Raw genomic sequence first — 6,957 nt, 5'->3', positions numbered from 1 at the left:
TATTATAACTTGATGGTCATAGATTGGACAAGAAAACAACCTCTCCACAAAAAGTAGTGGGAATAAGTTTGGTTTCAGATATGGCTCATCAACTCTCCCAAGACTTGTCAAGATTTAGGTTGATTAATCTCAACCAAAATTTGAAATGGAGTTATAATCCAGGAATTCAACAGGTCTATTTGCTATTTCTAACTAAAAACAAGGTGGCTAGAGACTAAACATTACACGTGAGATTTCGAATGTGTGGGAGGATTCTTGGTCTGATGAAATCATTATAATTGATGCTTGTAATCAACCCTCGACTTAGATGAAATCATTGTAATTGATGCTTGTACCCGTCAACCCTTAGGGAGTGGCTCTTTTAATTACCCCAACCCCACCTACAAAGAAAAAACCTAAAGATGGCTCTCTCTCTCTCTCTCTCTCTCTCTCTCTGAAAGTAGCACCAAATGTGATATTGTGAAACCTTAGTTTTATGCAAGTCTCCTGAACTCCTAATGGTGTAGCTCCTCATGAAACATAAGGACCGACCACAACTTTTTTTTTCCTTATTCTAATTTGCCTGAACTTTATGAGAGGTTTACATAAGTTGCGTGCCATAAAGGTTCATACTAGCAAAACATAAAAAAGAAACAGAAAAATAAGGGTTTGATTATTTATCATCGTGCCTTTTTCTTTTTTTTTATTATTATGGGTAATTAATCAAATTTTATAGAGAAAAGGTTTCAGTGATTTTTTCAAGGCTCACCACAAAGGCTTGAGTTGTGGAAATGCAAACTTCTTTCTTTTGCTGGAAGGTTGGAATTGATTAGAGTAATTATGCATCATACATCTTATCTATACTGGCTGGTGCATCTAAGATCCCTGGCTAAGTCATCAAGAAGAAAGGGGGTCTTGGCTTGAGAAGGGTGAAAAATGTAAATAAAACTGATCTACTGAAGCTTCTTTGGAGGACTGCTGTGAAGAAAGGTCTATGGGTCAAGTGGATTTACACGGAATACCTCAAGACAACTCTATCAGGACTGTTTCATATGCTTCTATTAATGCTTGTCGGATTTAGAGGAAGATTCTCAAGTATCGTCCTTTCATTATTGATTTTATTAAATGCGCGATTGAGGATGGCTCCACAACTTGGCATTCAATTGGAGCCCTTCTCTTAATCTTTGGTGAGAGAATTAGATATGATGTTGATTCTGATAGACTGGCTTTTGTGTCTTCATCATTCAAGTGACTTGTAGACTTAGCTTCTTTAGATCTAGCTCATGTTGAGGACCAACTATCTCTTGAAGACCTTCTAGGCGTGGGGATGATGTCCAGTGGCGGGGTCACTCTAATTCTTTTACTTTGACCTCTAATTGGGACTAGGTTCAGCCCAAATTCTTGGTGGAGTATTGTGTGGTTTAAACATCATCACTTGGTGGGCTTTGTCTAAAACTCTGGCTACTCAAGAGTTTCTTAGGCATCAAAATCTCTCTATCACAAACTGTAATTCTTGTTCGAACACGAATGAGACATTGACTGTTTATTACAGAATCTTGGACAAGTAATTCAATAGTTTGAGGTCAATTTGTTTCATATTTTTTTGCAATTTTTTTTTTTTTTTTTTTAATGAAAGTAAATTTATTCAAAGGAACGGAAAGAACTCATGGATGCCAAACATTATTCTTGAATCCAAGGATAGGAAATTGACCAAACTATCTTGCCCGTCACAGACAAGGCCCTTCTTACCAGGGAATCAGCTAAGCTGTTAAACTCTCTTGGAATGAAAGAAAAAATACAAGAGTTAAAATAGGTCTTCAAATGGAGAATGTTCTCCAATACGGGGTTCACAATCAAAGGAGCTGATGATGTTCCATTGTTCAAGTAAACGATAATATCTATGTTGTCATTCTTCACCACAACATGAGTGATATCTACAAAAATTGCTTCTAATAGAGATCAGCGGATTGCTATTGCTTCACCCACCAAAGCCCACTGAAACTGAACTAGATATGAGATGGCAAAACAAGGGTGGCCTTGATGGTCACGACAAATGAATCCTAAACCTCCATGCATTGATCCAGGAGGAAAACTTGCATCAAAGTTAATTTTGAAATAATTTGCAGGAGGTTACTCACATTGAGAAATTGAGAGAGCGCTTGAAGGAGATGTTGAAGCCAAATGATGGGGAGGAGAGATGATTTAATAATATTCTTTGAAATGATTTTTAGCTGCTTGAAACGAATATGCAATTGCTCTCTTATGCCCATGATGTTGGGAAAAAGTAACTCCATAAAATTGCAACTTCTAAAAATTATTATTTCAAATTCATAACACTTTATATTTTTATTATCAGGATATGTCATATAATATTTTCTTAACACTCACTGTGATCTTGAGAACTTTTAACGGATAATAAGTTGGATTCAAAGATAAATATTTTATGAATTCTCAAAAATGCTTTGAGAATCCAATAAGAAAATTAAATGATGTGAATAATAATAGTATATTATATTCTTTGGAAATCAACATAGTACTTAGAATATTGACTAAATATAATAATTCTTCATATTTGAAAATAAATTCTAATTTGGGGGTTTTCGACCTCAAAAACAGAACTTTTCCGAGTTACTTTGATCATCTATTCAAGCTGATTCTTTGTAAAATTGGTCTTCTAAGTGGGATCAATTTAAATCCCCTAAAAATATCTTATATACCCCCTTATTTCATTGTTTCCCAGTAGTATTTTTTCGAAAACTAAAAATTGCTCGTAAGCGATAAAGGGAACCTTTTCTCTAAATTTTTTTCTTCCATAACAAGAACGAATTTGGTTGCAAAAATATAAGCATCCTAAGAATCACCTTGTGAGAACAAAACAAAATTTCCTCAAATCTGGCATTCATTCTAGTCTTCAATGCAAAACCAAGTTACTACTTAATTAGATCTTTAAAGCCAAAAAGAAACTTGGGATTTAAGTTTAAGTATATTTGGCAAGTCCGGAAGTTGCTTTGCAGGAAGGCCTATGATATCTATGCCCCATCGAAATCTTTAATGAAGGACAAAACTAAATTAAATAACACTCCTCCAAATGGGCATTCGCTCATGCAATTTCTAAATTTTAGAAGTTCTAAAACCACCCTCATTGCTTGTATCCTGAATTTTATTCTTAGCGAGAAAGAATCCTATTAGTCTGCACCCTCTATGCCGAGACACAGCTAGGTGTGAAGATATTCAGCTGCCCCGTACACTGGGTATTTTCACCCAGGCCCAAACAGGACGTAGAGCGTGCAAGCTGACTGCGTTCTTTTGGGCTTTCTTTTAATATGTGTTTCATTCACCGAAAAAAAAAAAGGGAACAATTTAAAAAAGGCAATGAAATCGGTTAAATAGATTCGGAGGACCCATCCTGTTGTAAAATGGAGTGGGTCTAATTAATATGGTAAAATCGGGTTTAAGATTTTAGAGATGTGTTTTCTATTTGGGAAGACACTTTTGTGTCTCGACACAGAGGGTGTAAAATGATCACCACATTCCTCCTTAATGATCTCCAAACGTACACTCTCATTGACTAGAGTGCTGATGCAAGGGCCATGTTCGTAAACAGAAAACATGTTAATTTTCATGTTTTTATTTGAAGGGTGATGGGTCAGTTTCAAATTTTTACTAAGAATGGACCTTCAGAATTTTATCTCTTCCATTCTTCACTCTTCCGCCTGGGTATGGTATCTCATGACTCCTTAAGTCGCGATCAAATTGGAGTCAGGTTCACAAATCACAGTAGCCAAAATCCAAATAAAACCTTGTTTCATACCTTTCTCATAATTCCCATTGACATCTTAAGAACAAGTCAAAGGAGACAATCTCATCCCTCCACACAACATTGGCCGCATTACATTTGGAAATTATAGAAACCCTAGAGAAACCGTAGAGTCATACTATGATTGCCAGCTTTTATCAGAATTAATATGAGTTCATGAGTTGTGTTCTAAAATTTGGGGACAGATCCAACTTGACTTACTTGATTAGTAAAAGGAAGGTAGAAATCTGAAAATGAAGAAACTGCATGAATGCATGATCAAACTAAGCTTATAATTATTGCATTGCTCTTATCCAATTTTAATTGGAAACAGATCTTGTCGGTTCATAAAAAATATCTCTAGGTTATTATAGATGGGCTCTTGACCCGACCCATTTTTGGGGAATGGAAAAGGTACCTCCTCAGAGGCAAAGATACAATTAGTAATTGGTAGTGGGCACCAAATTAATAAGCTTAGATGTATTAACAGATATATTATGGTTAAATTCTTTCATCATGGCCCACATTGAGTGATTTCAAAATACACCCCAAATATCTATCACTTGGCATATTAGATGAGGTCCAAATTTTTAGGTTAGGTAGACCACACTGTCTCTTGCTTAATTACATGTAAACTTGCAGCTCACACATAGTTTGCTAGGTGGCGAAATAGAGGTGTATGAAATCCAAGATCATGGAAGAGTACATAATAGAGATTAAAGCATGAAGCTGGCATGGGCATAAACAATGAGTAATGAACTCATGCCACACCTCTATTCTTTTGCTGCTTCATCCCTTATAAACCCCTTAAACCTCTAATTGGTAATGAACTCCCTACAAGACCACTATTAACATATATTGCAACAAAGAGAGACTTGATTAATAGCTTAGATGCCCAACCAGCAATTCCATTGGATCTGCCATAACTGCCATCAGCAATAACAAGATGTGAAACCCCTTGTGATATTCTGCAGTAATTATTCATGTCCCACACATCCACCAGCTGAGAGCTACAAGTTGACTAGTCTAAACCAAAACGATAAATCTTCAAATCAAAAAGCCACTTAAAAATAGTTCGAATTAAGAAAGATGGGTTCGGCTTTGAATGTTTAAAAATGGCACAATTCCAATGCATCCATACAAGCTAGAAACAGTAGCCGTACACAAAAAGCTTAGGCTGCTTCTCAAACTTATTCAAGTTAGACTCAAGGAGAAAAGAATGAAGAAACTCAAAAAAATTAGAAGGGTTTATCTTAGCCCTAGAAGCCCAACAACCAGAATCTTTTCGGTCATGCTTCCTTTCCCAGAGTCGCTGCAAGTGGATGCAGAACGGACACCTCATTTCTGTATCTCATGATGTCATCTTTTTTGCTATTATTTTAGGGCAGCCATCTCCCCTACTGATGGGAATGCCGAAGGTGAGGGATATGGTGCAGCCTTTGTTTTTGGTTGTCCCTGAAGGTCATTAGCTTCCTTCTTGTATAGTTTCTTTTCCTTGATTTTTCTCTTTAATACAGATAATCTTTTAGTGGAAAAAGAAAACCAGAATCTTTTCGGTGAAATCACAAGATATAAAAAAAAAAAATGTCATTCTATTTCAACTTCTTTATCACAAAAATAACAAGAAAGTCAATCTGGACAAATCTAACTATCTCACTTTTAACAACAATTGCCCTAATTACGATTTTCTAAAGAAATATTCAGAATTTTGGAAGAATCTTCAAATGTCAAATGAAATTCCAAAAGTCTTCCATGGATTCTTTCTATAGTAAAGCCATAAGAATTTTGAAGTAGCCGTCTCACTGCAATCTTTGTGCTAAAAACACTATTCATTTTTTTAGAACAACTAGGAGACTCAAAGTCGAGACCTGCCTCTATATATATATATATATATATATATCAATAGATTAGACACCAGCTTTACTGATGGGCAGAACCAAAAAATCATTGAAAAGAAGGCTACTTAAAGGAATTAACCCTAATTATCTCACTAGCAATATTACTAAGAAAAATAGAATGGAAGAGATTCACATTCCATTCCCTATTACGAATTAGCTCACTCACAAGGTTAACATCAGGGTTAAGTGATGAAAAACCATCAATCAATAGATTAAAATGTTAAATTAATTGACTTCTTAATGTGTTAACATAGTTGTGGGAAAATTGTTTGAAAATGTAGAGTACTAGAGTGTGCATAGAACTCTCTAAATAATAACAACTACCATTCAGGAAAAAAAAAAAGAAGTTGAGATCGATCGAGTAGTTAATCAGTTCCAGTGGTTTTTCCTTTGGCTAGAGCCATGCACAATTGTCCAAAAGCAGTTAATCAGTTAATAAGAAGTACAAACCTACAGAATTTAACTGTGAGTAATAAGTAGTTCACCATAGGGATTTGAAAAAGCTCAGCTCAACTTAAAAATAAATTAAGATACAGATACTTTCGTGGTGGTCTCATGTGCTGCACCTGGAAAAAGTTATTCGAAGGTCGTTTTCCTTCACAGCATAGTCCATACTCAGAGAGAGAGAGAGAGAGAGAGAGAGAGAGAGAGATTTTGATTGATTGATTGTGATAATAAATAGAGAGAGAAAGGAGCAAGGGAGGAATGCAGTAGCAGAGATTTAGAAAAACCCAAACTTTCCGAAAGCTGCTACACAGACTGAGCATACCGGGGAGAGAGAGAGAAGCTGAGATTTAGGAGCCGGCCGGACCCAATAAAGAAAAGCCTTTCCAAACCCTTTTTCGGGTACTAAACAGATATATCTCTTTTTTTCTTAGCTTCCTTCCTTTTCTTAGTCTCTTGGATCTGTTTATCAGAAATCCTCTATTTTTTGTCTCTTTTTTCCCTTGTTTTCTGCTGAATTCATGGTGGGTTTAAGTTCAAATCATAATCACATCAAGACTTGCAAGGATCAGTTTCTTCTTGAGCTGATAGATACAGATCATGGGTTTCTAGGGAGATCTCTTGTTACCCTTTCTTTTTTTTTTTTTTTTTAAAACCCATTTCTCTTCTTTATCAAGAGGTAGTTCACATGGAAAAAGATCATTCTTTGTTGTTTGCACCTATATCAAATCCTTCCATATTTCTATTTGATCTTCATTTTATTTTTGTCCTTCAAAGTTCAGAAACCAGATCCCAACCAGCCCTAAAGAAATAAAGTCTCCAAAAAAAAAAAAAAAAAAA

The 6,957-nt window shown here is 35.5% G+C and overlaps 1 protein-coding gene across 2 annotated transcripts in view; it reads left to right on the top strand.

Moving 5' to 3' along the window:
* Window positions 1–6,281: 6,281 nt before the first annotated feature.
* LOC122062804 (agamous-like MADS-box protein AGL11) overlaps window positions 6,282–6,957 on the top strand; it is a 16,440-nt gene continuing 15,764 nt past the window's right edge. Inside the window, exon 1 of one of the 2 annotated variants that reach the window (XM_042626444.1) lies at window positions 6,282–6,519. The gene's annotated coding sequence lies outside the window, so the exon portion shown is untranslated. The remainder of the gene's footprint in view (window positions 6,520–6,957) is intronic. The other variant, XM_042626453.1, reaches the window with a different exon arrangement.

The sequence above is a fragment of the Macadamia integrifolia genome, chromosome 2 (genome assembly GCF_013358625.1).
Source record: "Macadamia integrifolia cultivar HAES 741 chromosome 2, SCU_Mint_v3, whole genome shotgun sequence".
Taxonomy (NCBI): Eukaryota; Viridiplantae; Streptophyta; class Magnoliopsida; order Proteales; family Proteaceae; genus Macadamia; species Macadamia integrifolia.
This window is presented reverse-complemented; position numbering and strand designations above follow the sequence as displayed.